Here is a 17,942-nt window from a genome sequence, read left to right as displayed (position 1 = left end):
CTTGTCTCTCTTTCCAGCTAGACTATGAATTCCTAAGAAAAGGAACCATATTTTATCTCCCCGTACCTGACACCAATGACCCCAAATAAACATTTCTGGAAATGAGAAACCATAACACCAGACTCCCAGGGTCTGAGCTGGTGCCAACAATCAGGTAAAGGCCCTAACTGCGGGAAAGACCAGGACTAAAGGCCAGCACCATACCTGAGAGAGGGGGGCCTGTCCTCTCTGGTGGTTTAACCAGCCAGCCCACATGTTGCAGGCATCCCAGGTGCAAGTGACCCAGTTCTGCCCCTGCGGCCTCACCAATCAGACCCTGGACTTTCCCTCCCTCACTCTAGGAAAAATGTTCTGCAATCAGAAAAGCAAATGGCTTCCAGCATCCCAAAACTGCAGAGACAGCTAAAGAGAGAAAGCTCTTCCAAAACATCCTTTGTGGCCACAGTGCATTTCTGAACCCTGTGGTGAAGCCAGAGGAGTGAAAAGTCAGCTCGAGGTTTACATTTCCAAACACTGAGGCTGGAACAATAAACAGTGCGCTCAGCAGGCAGAGAGACAGCCTGATTTGGGTTTCTCTTATTTGTCCAAATACTCTCCAGCAAGCCCCAGCTCACAAACAATCTGTTTGTCTACCGTCAGGCCATGGATCACTGACCTCTGGGAGCCAGACAATGTTTCCTGGGTCCGACAACAAAGTGATAGCAAATATCTCTGCAGTGCAGAGAACAACAAAAGATGCTATGAGCCAAAAACTACTCAGAACCAAACTGGAACCCTAGGGAGGTGGGTGGATGCTAGGCCTGCTTTGAGGAAAGTATGTGAACTTGTGTTTGAGCTCACAGGCACTGGTCCAGTCCCATTTTAGCAGCCACTTTTAAGCCCTGTCTATATACTGCCTGTTCTGCAAGCTTTTCCGTCTCCTTGTGTGTTAATCCATTCTTACACTGCTATAAAGAAATACTTGAGACTGAGTAATTTGTAAACAAAAGAGGTTTAATTGGTTTACAGCTCTGCAGGCTGTACAAGCATGGCATCGACACCTGCTTGGCTTCTGGGGAGGCCTCAGGGAGCTTTAACTCATGGCAGAAAGATAAACAGGAATAGGCACATCACATGGCCAGAGCAGGAGCCAGAGAGAGAGTGGGAGGTGCCACACACTTTATATCAACTAGATGTGGTGTGAACCCAATCATCACCAAGAGGATGGCACTAAGCCATTCATGAGAGATCTGCCCCCATGATCCAAACACCTCCCACCAGGCCCCACTTCCAACACTGGGGATTATATTTCAACATGAGATTTGGCAGGGACACAGATCTAAACCATGTCACCCTGCATATCAGTTCACTGCAAAAATATGTCTATTGAATACAGATTATGTGCCAAATACTGGGCTGGATTCTGGAGATACAAAGACAAATTAGACTCAGATTCTGTCTTATAAGTTTGCCATCTACCTGGAAAGACAAATCGTTAATATTTTTATGGAGTGGTAAGTGTCAATTTCAGAGTGTACAAAGTGCTACAGGTGCAGAGGAGAGGATCACTAGACCCAGCCTGAGCATCTAAGGAAGGCCTTCTGGAGGAGAAGACATCTAAACTGACTTCAGAAAATAAATTATGTCCAAATGAAGGAAGATGGAAAATGTATTACAGGCAGCACAACCAAGAGGAGCAAAGACACAAACATGTGAAATGACCTGGTGTGTGTGAGAAGCTAGAAGCAGTTGAATGTGACTAGCTGTATGTGCAAAGTAGACTAAGTAGAGGTAGGGCTGAAGGGACCAGCAGGGGTCAGGTCAAGGAGGGTCTAGTGGGGTCCTTTATGTCAAGGGGAGGCGCTTGGAATTTCTCCTCTGGGAAACGGGAAGTCTTTGAATGCGTTTAGGAAGAAAAGTGGCATGAGGAGATCTACTTTTCAGAATGATCACTCAGTTGCAACATGGAGAATGACTGATTAGAGGACACTGTGGAGGTAAAGAGACCAGTCAGGAGGCTGTCACAGCAGTCCAGGAGAGAGCTCAGGTAGCAGCAGAAGGTAAGGAAAGTATGTTATGCCATTCTTGCATGGCTGTAAAGAAATACCTGAGGCTAGGTGTGGTGGCTCACTCCTGTAATTCCAGCAATTACAGGAGGGCAGATCACTTGAGGTCAGGCAGATCACTTGAGGTCAGGAGTTCAAGACCAGCCTGGCCAACATGGTGAAACCTCATCTCTACTAAAAATACAAAAATTAGCCAGGCGTGATAGCATTCACCTGTAGTCCGAACTACTCAGGAGGCTGAGGTGGGAGGTCGAGCTGCAGTGAGCCGAGATCACACCACTGCACTCCAGCCTAGGCGACAGAGTGAGACTCTATCTAAGAAAGAAAGAGAGAAAGAGAGAAAGAAAGAAGGAAGGAAGGAAGGAAAGGAAGGAAGGAAGGAAGGAAGGAAGGAAGGAAGGAAGGAAGGAAGGAAGGAAGGAAGGAAGGAAGGAAGGAAAGACCTGGTCTACCTGGTACTGGGCATTTATAAGAAAAGAGGTTTAACTGGCTCATGTTTCTGCAAACTGTACAGGAAGTATAGCAGCATCTGCTTCTGGGGAGGCCTCTGAAAGCTTCCAATTATGGTGGAAGGCAAAGAGGGAGCAGGCATGTCACATGGCAAAAGCAGGAGCAACTCGGGGTTGGGGACATACAACACTTCTAAACGACCAGATCTCATGAGAGGTCATTTGCAACCATGAAGATGCTACTAAACCATTCAAGAGAAATCCACTCCCATGATCCTATCACCTCCCACCTCCAATACTAGAAATTACAATTCAACATGAGATTCAGTTTGGATATATTTCCAAACTATATCAGAGAGTAACAGGTGAACGTGAGAAATATTGAGAAAACGGACTTGGCCAGACTTGGTTATGCAGCTTGCAGGAGAGAGAGGGGTGTTAAGAACAACCTTGAGGTTGCTGAATTGAAGAGCTGTGGGAAGGATGGTGCTACTGATGGAGATAATCACGGTAATTCTTGTTATATGCATGGTTTACTATATGCCAGACATTATGAGTGCTAATGGGATATTTCAATTAATATTCACAACAACACTATGAGACTGGGACTATTACTTTATCTTACAAATGAGGAAACAAGACAAAGAGTGTTAAGTAACCTGTCCATGGCCACACAACTACCAGATGGTGACCCTGAGCCTTTGAACCCTGGGCAGAGGGCTCCAGAGGCTATGACCTTATCACTGTGCTGTGTGGCCCTCCAAGACACAGGTGGCGCCATGGGTACCTCACATAGTGGCTGGCTGGCACTCAGTCATTGGAGTCTGTCTTGGTTTGAGTTCCTCTTGCAAGTAGTTTGTTTGGGAGGCAATCCCAGGAAACATCAGCAGGAGAGTGGGGAAGGGAGATGGGAGAAGTGGAAAGAAAATCAATATAGGGTAAGGTGGCATACAGGAGTAACAACTGGAGCTCAATCTTGCTGGGGAGCTCTGGGATCAGTGTAGAACACATGTGTCAGGTCTGTCTCCCCTAAGGGTCAAGGAAACTGGGGTCTGCGTCTGCTCACTTACTGGCACTTCCAGCCAGCTATAAGGGACAGAGTGGGCTCTGGTAACCAGAGAAAGCTGACAGGCAAAGTATCCTAGGTGCTCACCATGGAAGTCCGGCTGGAACACAGGTAAGTACCAGAGGATATGGGTGAGGCTTTGACAGCATCTGCCACAAAACCCAGGAAGAATCTTGGGACTGTATCACAGAATGCAACACTCTGCATTGCAGAATACATGACTCCATCCATGCATCTAAGCTAAGGAGAGCAGAGAGACCACGAGAGTCAGTACAAATCAGATATCCCCAGTGTTTAACCAACAGATGTCCAGAGCCCTTTAAAGCGTCATGATGGAACTTCCAGGGCTTGGAGTCTCCAGATAAAGTTCCTGCTAATTTTGTATTTTTAGTAGAGATGGGGTTTCTCCATGTTGGTCAGGCTGGTCTCGAACTCCCAACCTCTGGTGATCCGCCCACCTCGGCCTCCCAAAGTGCTGGGATTATAGGCGTGAGTTAGCCGGGCATGGTGGCACATGCCTGTAATCCCAGCTACTTGAGAGGCTGAGGCAGGAGAATCACTTGGACCCAGGAGGTGGAGGTTGTGATAACCTGAGACCGTGCCATTGTACTCCAGCCTGGGCAACAAGAGCAAAACTCTGTCTCAAAAAAAAAAAAAAAAAAAGTTCCTGCTGTGCTGGTAATTACAGGAGTTGGAGGTGAGAATGAAAAAGGAAAACATTCTGAGGGCCTTTTCAGCTTTCTTCATTCCAAAACCATGGGTAGAGAGAATGTCATCCAACCCAAGCTTACTATGGTCCTCTAAATAGAAACATTACCAGTGGCTTATGACCCCAACTTGCACAGGGTCTGGGTTAGACATAGGGGAGAGTGGATGTGAATCTGCAACCTGTATTCCCATCAGCAAGGGCTTCCCACATAACCTCACCCTGAACACAACCATTAGACTTCACTCCATGTCCCGGCTCCAACTATCTCCAGGTCTGAATTTTCATTCATTTCTCTTAAGCAGAAAACTCAGATGGTATTGTAGTCCAAAGTCAAGAAAATGAGCATGTAGCCGTGTTCCTGAGTTTGGTGCAGAAACAATGGTGAGACTGCAGTAGAGTTAAATGTTAAATATAGCCTTGACTGTAATTAAGGATTAGAGAGATTAGAGAAGGTGCTTTATAACAAGATCTGCCTATTAAGATAAAATGTGCAGATTACTATCTGGACCCTGTTTTCAAAAGCATGCAAAATTATCTTCTCAAAAAAAAATAAAGTTACTCAAGGTAGGCTGACTAGATATGGAAAAATCAGAGAGATGGCCCTTTGAAATGGAAGGGTAACTTGTAGATACAGAGGCAGGAATTAAACTTCATCAAAACTGTTACCATCACTACCATGCTGTCAGGTAAAGTGTGTACAAGGCTACTCACTTCAGAATCAGAATTTGACTGAAATTATACCAGTCTCTGTACCTTAAATTCCCAATAGATTCTTTCATAAGGACAAGAAGATTTAGCTGAGAATGGCCCAACCAGTACAACAGAATGCACTACAGGCAGTTTCCTAAACAGTTGCCTTTAATCATGAATATCAGCATGAGTTCAAGTAAGTAGTAAAGGTGAATGAAGTTCAAGCCAGGTCTATCAGATGCCCAAGTTCATTGTTTTCCTTTTTTTTTCCTTTGAGATAGAGTCCTGTTCTATCGCCAGGCTGGAGTGCAGTGCCACGATCTCGGCTCACTGCAACCTCCGCCTCCCGAGTTCAAGCGATTCTCCTGCCTCGGTCTCCTGAGTAGCTGGGACTACAGGCGTGCGCCACCACACCCAGCTAATTTTTGTATTTTCAGTAGAGATGGGGTTTCACCACGCTCCTCAGGATGATCTTGATTTCTTGACCTCGTGATCCGCCCGCCTCCGCCTCTCAAAGTGCTAGGATTACAGGCGTGTCTGTCCCATTGTTTTTCAACTACACCTTCCCCATTATCACCATTTGCTTCTCGTTGTGTTTCAGAGGTGGTGTCTGTTTTTCTTAACGTCCTACCCATTCTTCCATGCCTGGCTCCCAGAGAACTTCGCTGACCACTGGAGTCCTCACCTTCATTTTCCACATCCTCACTCCAGAGACAGTTCAGGTCTGCTTGTCATTAGAGACTGGCCTGTGTTGTTTGCTAGTGTGGGAATATTCAGGTCCCTCATCTCTACCAAAAACTCCTGTGGTGATTTTAAAATATGTTCACAAATCCTTGTCTCTTCAAAAAGTGGAGCCTAATTCTCTTCCTCGTCTCTTGAATGTGGGCTGGACTTAGTGATTTCATTCTAACAATTAGAATGTGGCAGCTGTGACAGCATGTGACTCCTAGAGTAGATCACAAAAACATGGTACTTCCTATTTCCTCCCCCCACCCAACTCTGTGTGATCTTTTACTCTGGGAGAAGATAGCCGCCGTGCCATGAGGACACTCAGCCCAATGGAGAGGCCCATATGGTGGGGAACCGAAGCCTCCTGCCAATGAACAGCCCTTGAGGTCTGCCAACAACTGCATGAATCACTTACTATAGAATGAAAGAAATGTCAGACACTTTAAAATGCTAAATCCTAGACCTTTTTTTTTCATCTTGAAAGTAGATCCTCCAGCCGCAGACAAGCTTCCAGATAACTGCAGCCCTCGCTAGCATCTTGACTAAGGCCCCATGAGAGACTCTGAAACAGAACCACTTGGCTTCCTGACCCACAGAACTGTGGGAGGTAATAAAATGTTTACAGTTTTGAGCCGCTGCATTTTAGAGTTGCACCACAGATAACTAATATTCTCCTTGAAGACCCTTTCCTGCCATCTTTCACAATGCCCTACACAGGGTGGTTCTCCTAGTAGGTATCTGTTAAGTATTTGCCAGCCAATTGCTTTGACTGGGAAGGCCAGTCTGTCACCCTAGGACATGGGAGAGCTTAGGAAAGGCTATAAGTTGGGCCTTTTAGGTGGCAAAGAGAATATGAAATGGTGAAGGGCACAGCATGATAGAATGGTGTATTCATTTCCTGCGGCTGCAATAACAAATTACCACAAACTTGGGGACTTAAAACAACCTAGATTTATTCTCTTATAATTCTGGAAGCGAGAAGTTGGAAATCAGTTTCACTGGTCTAAAGGCAAGGTGTCAGCAAGGCTGGTTCCTTCTGGAGACTCCAGATGAGAATCCATTTCCTTGCTTTTCAAGCTACCACAGCTATATTTCTTGCATTTCTTGGCTCATGGTCGCTTTCTCCATCTCTCTCTGTTACTGTCTTCATAGCACCTTCTCGTTTATAAGGACCCTTGTGGTGACATCTATCCCACGTAAAAATCCAGAATAATGTCCCCATCTCAAGATCTGTAACTTAGTCACATCTGCAAAGTCCCTTTTGCCATATAAGGTGACATTCACAGGTCCTGGAAATGAAGATATGGACATACTTGCAAGAGGCCGATATTTAACCTCCTACCACAAGCAGCAAAGCCTCGCTTCTCGCATCAGACAGATTTGAATTCAAATCCTCTGATTAATCATTGTGTAACGTTGAACAAATAACGTTAAACTGAGGCAAGTTTTTAAAATTTCCATAACAAAGACAAAATGTATTAAATGAATACTACGTATAAATGCACCTGGCACTTAGTGGTTGTTTTTTGGTTATTTGGTCTCTAAATACACGTTTTCTCTGTCTTCCTTGTATTGAGTAGCTAGGAAGAAAAAGACCCGGGCCAAGAAGGAACTCAGAGGCTGTGAGACTTGACTCGTAACTAGTTTTATATGGCGCTTATCATTTACAAGGCAGTTTAATATCTGTTATGTAATTTGACTATTAATCCCATTTTATCAAATGAAAGAAACAGAGGCACAAAGGAGTTAAGTGATTTTACCAAAATCGCCCTGCTAGTAAGTGTCACAACTGAGTTTCCTGATGTTAAGTCCTAAGTTTTTTTCCTTTATATCAAATGTATTTGAGTAGAGTCTGCAAAAAAAAAAAAAAAAATGAGAACAGCTACCAAATAAAGCAAAGGAAATGAGAAAAGAAGGCCAACCAAATAGTGTGTTACTGTGAATGGTTGAAGGAATGGTGCACAAAAGCTTTTAGAGGACAGAAAGGAAATGCAATTATAAGAAGATAGTGTTCCTCTGAGCAGGCCCAGGCTGGCTCTCAGGGAAGTAGGGAGAGAATGGGACTTACTTTCACCTTGATACGATCCACTCTAATTCCTTTCCTCTCGCAAAGAAAGGCACAGAGAAGCAATGTGGAGACTGCTTTCTGAACTTTGGGAATAAAAAACTTTCTCATGTGGCTAATCAGTTTGGCTTATCCGATGAGACACCATCACAGGAGTTAAAGGCGAATCTGGGGATGATTCTGGGAGGAAACAACATTGGGCGGTGCCGCTGCATGGCCTGTCTGGCTGTTCTCCCTCTCGTCTCCCAGATGGGGTCTAGGCTCAGAAGGTGGGAGAGCTGCTCTGCTGGGGGTCGAGGTTACAGTGGGGGGAGAAGTCTGCTACTGCCTAGGGTGAGAAATCACATCAATGATAAACGCATCACATGTTCCCCTTCCAATTTGCAAAGCACTAATACCCTGTATTTTTTTCACTCAGCCTCACAAAATCCTGCTCAAAAAAAAAAAAAAGGAAATGGATGCAATGAAAGAACTACTACCATTTATTGAATGTTGAATATGTGCTAATCACTGCACAAGGAGTCTTGTGCCTTTGAGATTAGCACATACAAGGATCATATAAATGTAATCATCTCAATTCCTCTGTAAAGTATGTCTTTTTACCTCCAGAAGGACTTAAGGTTCAGAGAGGGTAAGAGACTTGTCCAAAGACCGCAGCTACCAGGTAACAGGTCAGAATTCAAATGCAGGACAGCAAGATGCTTACTAGCAGATCATTTCAAACGAGCATGCCTGGCACGCAGTGAACCCTCCGTAAGTAGTGTCGTCTGCTACCGTCGGTGTTCTTAGAAAGGCTCTGGCCCATCACTGTGTAGAATCATCACTCCATTGCAGGCTTGCCACTGGAACCAACTCTTTGCCCTGGAGTTAGGATAAATCATTGCTGGCTTCAGGCCCTTCTCCATTAAAAAACGTACCCATGGAGACAATGAATGCAGTGAATTTCCACCGCCATCATGCCTTGGTGTCAATCAGAAGGAATGCCCCACAGGAAGGCTAGGACTGGGCATTCCTCTCTACCTACCACACGATTTGATGAGCACAAGGTGCTGTGGTTTGATGTATAGAGTCTGCCTTTCTTAAAGGAGCCCTGATTGTGGACTGGAGGGGTCTGTGTGAATGACTGCCCTGAGGCCAGCCTGGCAGAGGGCAGGATGGCTATCTCTCCACTGTGGCTACAGCTGCCTCTGGAGCTTTCTCGGGAATCCCGGGTGTATACTGATAGAACAAATGTACACAAACACAGCAGAGCCGGCTCCTGCCAGAAACAGACTCTGAAAGCTACAGCGACCAGGCCCAGAAAAGTTCCCCCCAGGCCAGCTCAACTCCCACCAGCAGGGGTCACACCTGAGCAGCCAGAAGGGTGAGGGGCCCTGAGAGTCTGGCCTACCAGCCAGCAAACCTTTATATGCTGAGGGTGAGGAGCACACTTAGTCAGCACATGGAAGGGGAACTGGAGGAGAACATTCCGCTGAAAGGAGGTCCTGGTGGACTGGGGCCAACTCCCCGGGAGCAGAGGAAGCAGCCAGCACCCTGGATGGGCAGAAGCAAGACCAGGGTAAGCTACATTACAAATTGTGCCTCTGCAGGCGGCTGCCAATGCCATCTTAATGAGGTGTCTCAGACAACCAGAGGCAGCTGTTCACCTGATGGCCCTTCCCCGCTAGTGGCAGGAGGCTATGTCACTTCCCCTGGAATGCCACCCCGGTCAGATGGCCAGATGGAAGCTGAAGAAGCCCTGAGTCAGTCCTGGAACCAGAGCCCCCACAGTGGGCCATGACCCGTCCCAGCTGAGAGTGGAGAGGGCCCTTTCCATAGCCATTTGGGTTCTGATTTTTTGTTCTTTCCCTCTGGAGGAGGAGTCAAAGGACCTTCCTCAGCAAGGGAGGTGGTAGGAACGGGGGTGAATGTCACAGGCTGGGTTTGGATGCTTTTGTGGTAACTCAGAGCCTGAGCACGAGGCATATCTGAAAAAAAAAAAAAAGTCTTGAATAAAACATGGAAAATGAAGTCCACCTTCCACTGTTTTTCTTATAGCTGGGAGCTGGGGCCTCTGTGGCAGCTGACTTCATTTTCCCCTTAGCATCTGAGGTCCTCACAGCAGGCAGACCCAGCTAGACTTCAGATGACTCCATCCACAGGGGAACAGGATTCAAATTGCCTCCTGATAACCTCTCAGGACATTATTTTCCCCCTTCTGGTTAATTTCTATTTCAATGTTAAGCAGAGACCTTTCTTCCCTCTCGGCTACTATCCCATTTATTAGTAGTTTAATTTAGAAAAGGACTCTTTAAAATATTCCATTGAAATAATTATCCTGGCTTGGGAAAGGAGCCCCAGCCACAGTGGGTGGTTTGTGTTGCTCTGAGGCCATGAGGCTGGCACTGGCTCCCTGGTGAGTGATGGGGACACACCCTGTGGTCCAGGGCTGGAGAACAAGGGCTGGAGCACAGCGCCCTACACCTAGCTCCTTGTTGGGTCAGAGCCCGGGTGGGTTGTGTGTGGGGGGAACAAGATGGGTATACCCACAGATAGGGGGCTGAGGTGGGAGAGGGCGGGCATGGGGGCTGACCCCAGGCAGGACCGAGACCTGAGCTTACAGGTGCAGGGCAATCCCCAGGATGTCTTGCTGCCCTCTGTCTCCAAAGGAGGTGGAAATCCTCACCCGTGCTTAGCATTCCCCTACCTCTGCGGCAAGGAATCCTGCTCCCTGAGGCTGACCACTTGGTCCCCGGCCCTGACTCTGCCCCAGGACAAAGTACAGAAAGGTCTGTTGAGAGTCAGCAGGTGAGGTCGGAAGAGGTAGGCTTTGAGGCAGACAGAATGAATCCAATTCAGACCTCCCACTCACTGGCTAGGCGACCATGAGCAAGTGAGTTAATTTCTTTATGACTTACTTTCTTCCTCTGAAAGCTGGATAATGATAGCTACCTGGAAGTATTTTCTAAGGACAGTGTACGTGTGCAGGAAGAATGGCCCGGGAGGGGCCTGTCAAGTAGGTGCTCAGTAGAAGTCCTTTTCTGCTTCCCTTTCCATCTGAGTAGGGCCAAGGGAGAGGGCCCAGAGCTCAGCCTCGCAGCATTGGCTGCCAGCCCTATTGGTACCTAATGCTCTTTCTGAGTCTCCTACTTGAGGGGACATGATCCACAGGGAGACACAGCCCCAAACCTGGGACAAGTTCAGCCTGAACAGAAGCTGGACAGACGCTGGGTATTCACTGGGCACAGTCCCTGGAGGCCATGTAGGGAAGCACCCACAAGCACCTACATTTGCATAGTGTTCTGTAAACCTCAAAGCATCTTTGCCTATGTTTCAACATTTGCCTAATATCACTCTTTGAGGTAGATAGAGCAGGAATGCCTTTTATCTTTCTCATTTTACAGATGAGAAACCCAAGGTTTCAGCAGTTTCTATAACTTGTCCAAGGTCACAGAGCTAGTGAGATGCAGAGTTGGGGTTCAAACCCACTTCTTCCGGCCTCCAGTCCAGTATACTTTTCACCACACCCTGTTAACAAGCATCTTTCCACTGAAGCTGCTTCTGAGGCTGAGGAGGAGATAAGATTCCGTTCAAGGTTAACCACAGCCACTGAGTTGGAAGGACTAGGGTGGGGGCTGACCTCTCCGGACTGGCTTGTTGATTTAGTGCTAGCTTGACCCCTTCAATTAGCTGCTGGACAGAGCCAGGCCCAGGAGAGACGAACGGCAGGGCTTAATGGAAATGGGGATGCTGGTGATGATATGAACAATCTGAATTATGGTCTCAATTTGCACAGAGCCTGATGGATTTGCAATAATTCCAAACCAGGTCAAGTGTCTGTGTCTCCTCTTTTGCTGATCTCACACAAGGTATCTCCATTTGTCAGGCTCCAACTCCCTCTCTTCCAGAAGCTGCCCGTCCCCTCTTCCCCCCTGCTTTTGCCAAGTTTTCTGTCTGCAGCACTCTGACCTGAGGGCACCTCTAAAGCTGGACCCAGAGGGACTGAAGCTGCTACTAGCATGGCACGGTCCTGGGAGCTTTGAGGACACCCACAGAGACAGACGGTACATACTGAGGTGAGAAAAGGGTCAGTTCTCCATCATCTCGAGGCCTCATGCTGTGGCCATTTTCTTTGTTTTGAGACGGAGTTTCACTCTTGTTGCCCAGGCTGGAGTGCAGTGGCACGATCGCGGCTCACTGCTACCTCCGCCTCCTGGGTTCAAGTGATTCTTCTGCCTCAGCCTCCCAAGTAGCTGGGATTACAGGCACCTGCCACCATGCCCAGCTAATGTTTTGTATTTTTAGTAGAGACGGGGTTTCACCATGTTGGCCAGGCTGATCTCAAACTCCTGACCTCAGGTAATCCACCCGCCTCGGCCTCCCAAAGTGCTGGGATTACAGGTGTGAGCCACTGCACCCGGCCTTGTGATCATTTTTAAGACAAGGGGATGGCATAATTTGGTGTCTTAGGGGATCATCTTGTGTAGGTGTAAAATAGCTACAATTAATGGATGCAGAGATACAGTTGCATATAGTCCTCCTAGTACCAGGAACTAGGAGAGCAAAGGCCTGAAGCAGATGCCAGACCCTCCTCCAGGCCAAACCAGGGATAACTGACCCATTCCACAGCTCATGAGCATTCTTAGACCTGGGCACTGACACCAGCTACACTGTATGGCACCCTGGGCAAGCCTGTTCATGGTTCTGCTCCTTCCTTCTTAACCCTTGGTATGAATTAATCTATATAGATTGCTAGATAATCCACAATTGTTGGATAAGCATCAGCTCTACACTTGGCTCTGGGATGGGTGCTGTGGGATAAAGAAGACTTTTAAAAAAATATTATTAGTATCATTTATTGAACACATATTATATGGCAGGTATTGTGCTAGATACATTACATATATTGTCTTCCTTTCTCATTTTTTTTACCTTAAAAGGTAAGGTCTATTATCATCTCAATTTTATAAAGAAACAGAGGCCCAGAGAAGTTAAGTAACTTGCTAACAATGACATAACTGATAAGAGGAAGAGATGCAATTTGCACTCAAATTTGTCTTGGTCTCAAAATACGCTCCTGACCACTAAGCAAAGATATTATCCCAACCTTAAGGAGCCTAAAATCTAATAGGAATGAAAAAACATAATGCACAAGGAACACAAGGATAATGAAGCAAAACAGCAAAGAAGATGCTACTCTGTGCTGCGCAGATGAGAGACGCTTGACCTTGAGAGCGAAGAGAGAGAGAGCGTCATGGGTCAAATTAATGAAGAAACTTTTGAGTAAGCTTTGGACCGTGGGAAGGCTGAGGCAGGGAAAGAAAATGTATCTAGTGAACAGAGTAGAGCAGAGAGGCCCTAGCAGGGACTTAGGGCGTGGAAGGGAGAAAGCCTAGGGAGAACACTTAGAGCCACATTAGGAAGGAAACCTTGAGTGCTTGGATAAGGAATATAAAATTGATCTCTTGGGCAATGCAGAAGAGCCTTCAGCTGAGAGAATATAGGGGCACGACTGAATCACAGTGTGGGGAGCAAAGAGCTTTTGCCCCACCTGGGAGACACAACCTTCCTGGCACTCAACACCCACACTGAGCAGCCACTGCAGTAGTCTATCAGACACAATGTGGAGACTCGTGAATAAGAGGACCCATTAACAATCCCCACCATCTGGGTGACAGAAGGTTAAGACAGAGAAAGACAAGAGAGGAGAGAAGACAGGGTGGGACTGAAAGCAGAAAGATGACATAAGCCAAGCCCTGAGACCTGGGGAAGGCTGGAGGACACCCATGGCCATGAAGCTGTCTGAAACCTACAGGTGAGAGGGGATCACCAGAATGCACCCTGGGGCCAAACACTCCCAAGCTGGGGAACTGGAGAAACTGCTTTGTACAGCATCATGACCCTGCTAACTCCTGAGCAGTGGGCTGCATAAGAGCTGAAAGACTCTCTTCTTATGGAAGCTAAGATTGGTAGTAGCCAAGCCAGCTGGAGTGCTTGTTCAGCTATCACAAAGGGCAAGACTGGTGGAAGTGGGAGCTATGTTTTCACAGCTCCAGTTCCCCTCCAGCAGGGGCTGTGGGTGGCAGGGGCATGCTGAACAGCAGGTTTGGCTGGCTGCTCCAGACCATCAGCCTTGACCAACCCAAACAGGAAATATCATCCATTGGTTCCGCAGCAATGGCTGGTGAGCCCCACGTGCTATTTGTCCCACAAGACAGAATTGTGCCTTATGGAGAAAGAGCAACTGACATGCTCTCTATGGGAAAGGTACAAGTAGGAATTGGAGGTGGGGTGGGAAGAGCTCACAGGACTTAAGCTAGCCCTAGCCTAGCAGAGGTCAAGCACTATAGAAAGGCACTATAGAAATCATTCCTTGGAGGGATCTGGAAGTCATGGTTGACTTCCTGACCAAAAGAGTTCGGTGAAACTCTTAGAAATCATTAGTTCAACACTTTACAATTGACAAGGTCTTGTACTTACATTATCCCACCTAGTTGCCACTATAACCCTTTGAAGCAGACAAAAGAGATATCACTCTCCGCATTTTACAAATGAAAAAAAAAAAAAAAACCGAATGATCAGAGAGGACTATGTCTTGCCCAAGGTTGCACAGCTCAAGAGTAGGACTGCAGGGATTCATTCCTGGGCTCCTCTCTTCGTAGCCCTTTTTTCTTCATTAAACCCTGTTGCCTACTCTACAGTGACTGTTGGATTTGAAGAAAGGCAAGACCAATCCTAGAAAATAAGAACCTTAACTGGTCGCTCATCTTGCACAGAAATCGTTTGTTTAATATGTTTAGTTTCATAATGGGTTACCCTGTTATATCCCAGAAAGGAGGAGGTACACATGAACTGAGGAGAAGGTAAACTAAGATCCATTAAGTCTATTGTATGGGCTGGGTGTTATATCTTTATTTAACATTCACTATTTATTCATCCATACATTCTACAATTACATTCCTGAAAGTTAGGCACTATCCCAGGCGTAGGGACACAATGAAAACACAGAAGACATGACTCCTGTCTTCATAGAATGTAAATTCTAGTAAAAATTATAGAAAACAAACAACCAAAAATACCCTTCTGCATTATGCTAGTGAAACAAAGAAATAAAAGACTAAGGTAGACAATGGAAGGAAAGAGGGTATGTTCTTTAGGTATTATAGTTGAAGGCCTCTGTGAGAAGCTCTCATTGGAAAGAAATCATGGAAGATCATTTCAGGCTGACCATCTGGAACAGTGGGCCACACCCAGAGAACGAAGAATCTATAGAGTGTTTAAATAAAGTCAGATTCACTGGAACAAACAGAACTGGGAATCCCATTCCTAAAGGAGTGAAAGTAAGGACAGATGGTATAGTATTGTGTTAGGCAGGGGAAAGAGCTGGGTTTACTCACACTGCACTAAAGGATTTTATACAGGTGGGTGGCATGATCTAACAGATATTCTAGGAAGGTCATTTGTATTGCTGTTTGGGGAATACAAGGGGTAAAGTTGAAACAGGAAGCCTAGTTAGAAGAGTATTTCAATCATTCTGTTGGAAAGTGATGGCAGTGTGGATTGGTGAAGGCAGCAGAAAATGGAAAATGAATGCAGAATCTATTTTGGAGGTATAATTGACAGAATTTGCTGTTGGATTAGAAAGGTAGGAGTTAGAGAAAGGAAAGAATCAAGAACAATTTCTAGAGTTCTAATTTAGGTAATTGGATGAGTGGCAGTGACATTTATTGAGACAGAGCAGGCAAGGCAAGAGAGGTTTTGAGTGAAGAGGTGGGAGTGAAGAGTTCTCTTTTGGACGTGTTAACTCAAGATGTCAGTGGGACATTCCGGAGGAGATGTGAAGTAGATATTTGGATATGAAAGTCTGGAGTTCAGATGATAGGGCTGGGCTGGAGAGACAAATTTGACAATTGTCAGTACCTATGTGGCATTTTAAAGTCACAGGAATGAGAATATCTAGAAAGAGAATGTAGAGAAGGGAAAGGAGGTCTCATGATCTAGCCTCAAGGAAGTCCAGCGTTTAGAGGAGGAGAACCCAGCAAGAAAACTAGGAGTGGATCACAGGGTAGAAAAAGAAAACAAATACAGGAGCCAAGAAGTCACAGCATCCACAAAGAGTTTCATGTTTCAAGAAGGAAATATAAACAACAGTGTCAAATTCTGCTGAGAGGTCAAGAGGAGGACTGATTTGGCCACTGGAAAGTCATCAGTGACCTTTAGAAAAGCAGTTTCAGTAGAGTGTGGAAGCAGCCAGATGGGAATGAATTGAGTTGCAAATATGAGGTATGAGACCAAGACAAACAACTCCCTCCCCTACCCACCAAAAAAAAAAAAAGAAGGAGGAAAAACAAAAAGGAAACACTGGGTGAATTGTACAGGGTTGAGGGAAGGTTACCATATCCTTGATGTTTCATAAGTCAGGAGATGCTAGAACATGTTTGTATGATGCAAATGATTCAGTAGAGTGGAAGAAATTAATCACACAGTAGAGACAGGGCATAACCAAGAAACACAATCTTTGAGAATGTAGAAGGAGGCAGAACAAGAGCATCTGAGAATTGACTTTTAATAGGGAAGAAATTAATAATTTCTCCATTATAATAAGAGAGAAGGAGGAAATGGTTGCTGATGCAGGTGGATTTGTAGGATCAATAGGGAATTAGCATCCAGTAGCTTCTATTTCTTCAGAAAGGATTGAGGTCACCCATGGAGAATGAGTGCTGATAAGGGAATATAGAATTTGAAGAGGGAGGAAAAGATGTGAAATGATTATGTTGGAAAATGAAGAATAAGTCTATTAGAACACAGTAGAGTTGCCAGGCAGCTATGATTCCCCAACTGAAATGTGTCATCATGAATTAATTTCTTTTTAAAAAAACTTTGTTTTGTGGCTTTCTCCATTAGTGCTGTGCTGCTCAGGAACAGGCATGGAGAAGGAAAGTTGCACTTAGTAGCCCTACAGGAGTTTTGCAAGACAAAAGTTTAATGAAAGGAGAGAAGAGCACAGGAACTGAAGGTATTTGGTAAGGAACTGTAATGAGAAACTATAGAATTTGGGCTGGACTAGGAAGTAAAGCTAAGCAGGTGCTGGTAGAAATGAGGAATGAGTGGGGTCAAAGGATTAAGGGACTCCAAGAAGGCAAAGATTTGTAAAAGAGGGGGTATCAGTACAAGGAAGGTAGAACAATTAGTAGGTTGAAAAATAATGTGTTTGAAATTGAGATTTGCAAAGTGGTATAGTTTCTATTGCCTGCAAGGCAGAGTATGGTCATAGGAATGAGGAGGACCACAGAAAAAAACAGAAAAAAAGCATGGCTGGACATAAGAAGGTCAAGAAGAGGGGCCAGGGTGTTGAATGGCTCATCCCTCTGCTTAGCTTATGCTTTGTTAGAGGCAAGTGGAAGATGTGTACGTATCTTCACATGAATCCACCATCTTTCCAAGATGTAAATGCCTCACTTGAGATAAGAAGCATCCATATGACCTGTTTCAGCATTACTCAAACTTGTTCTTTATGGCTAAACAACTCTCAGGCATGGTACTCTTTATGGAGCATCACGAAATATGGACATATTAAACTTAAAATAGCTCAACATAAAATTTTTTTTACAATATCAGACACCATTTAAACTAGATTTTAGCTTCCATAAGTGGCGTATCTGGTGTCAAAGGCTTAAGAGAATGAATTAAAGTAGAGAAATTCTATCACTCACTTAACTGCTTTCCAAGTACTAGGAAAAAGACACCCATCCCCTGTCTCTCATTCTTCCCTTGAGAATGATGTATACCTGATTCTCTGCCTAAATGCGTCTCCAGGGCTTTGAGAGGAAGGGGAGGGACTCCTGGCCTAGGAAAGGGGGAACAGAGGGGCTCCACACCCAGAGACCTGGAAATAAATGGAGCTAGAGCTTCTTGCTCTTGGCGCTCTAGGAAGTGAATCAAAGGAGGGGTTCTGAACAACAAGCCAGCCCCATCCACACTTCTAGATAGATCACATGAGAACTTCAGGTAATTGCCTCATCTTACCTGGCACATGTTTGTTAATTTTATTACACAGCTTCTTTCTTTCTGCTAACTAGTGGTTTTAAAATATCTTAAAGTAGATTGAGACTATCCTGGCCAACATGGTGAAACCCTGTCTCTACTAAAAATACAAAAATTAGCTGGGTGTGGTGGCGCACACCTGTAGTCCCAGCTACTCAGGAGGCTG

General features: G+C 45.5%; 1 long non-coding RNA gene across 1 annotated transcript in view; it reads left to right on the top strand.

Moving 5' to 3' along the window:
- Positions 1–9,185: 9,185 nt before the first annotated feature.
- The window catches only part of LOC105501032, a 21,835-nt gene continuing 13,078 nt past the window's right edge, over positions 9,186–17,942 (top strand). Inside the window, exons 1-3 of the long non-coding RNA XR_001000122.1 lie at positions 9,186–9,311; positions 11,619–11,808; positions 16,637–16,748. This is a non-coding gene — a long non-coding RNA (uncharacterized LOC105501032). The remainder of the gene's footprint in view (positions 9,312–11,618; positions 11,809–16,636; positions 16,749–17,942) is intronic.

Source organism: Colobus angolensis, unplaced genomic scaffold (genome assembly GCF_000951035.1).
Source record: "Colobus angolensis palliatus isolate OR3802 unplaced genomic scaffold, Cang.pa_1.0 Scaffold7, whole genome shotgun sequence".
Lineage (NCBI taxonomy): Eukaryota > Metazoa > Chordata > Mammalia > Primates > Cercopithecidae > Colobus > Colobus angolensis.
Note: the sequence above shows the minus strand (reverse complement) of the source record. Positions and strands in the feature narration are given on the sequence as shown.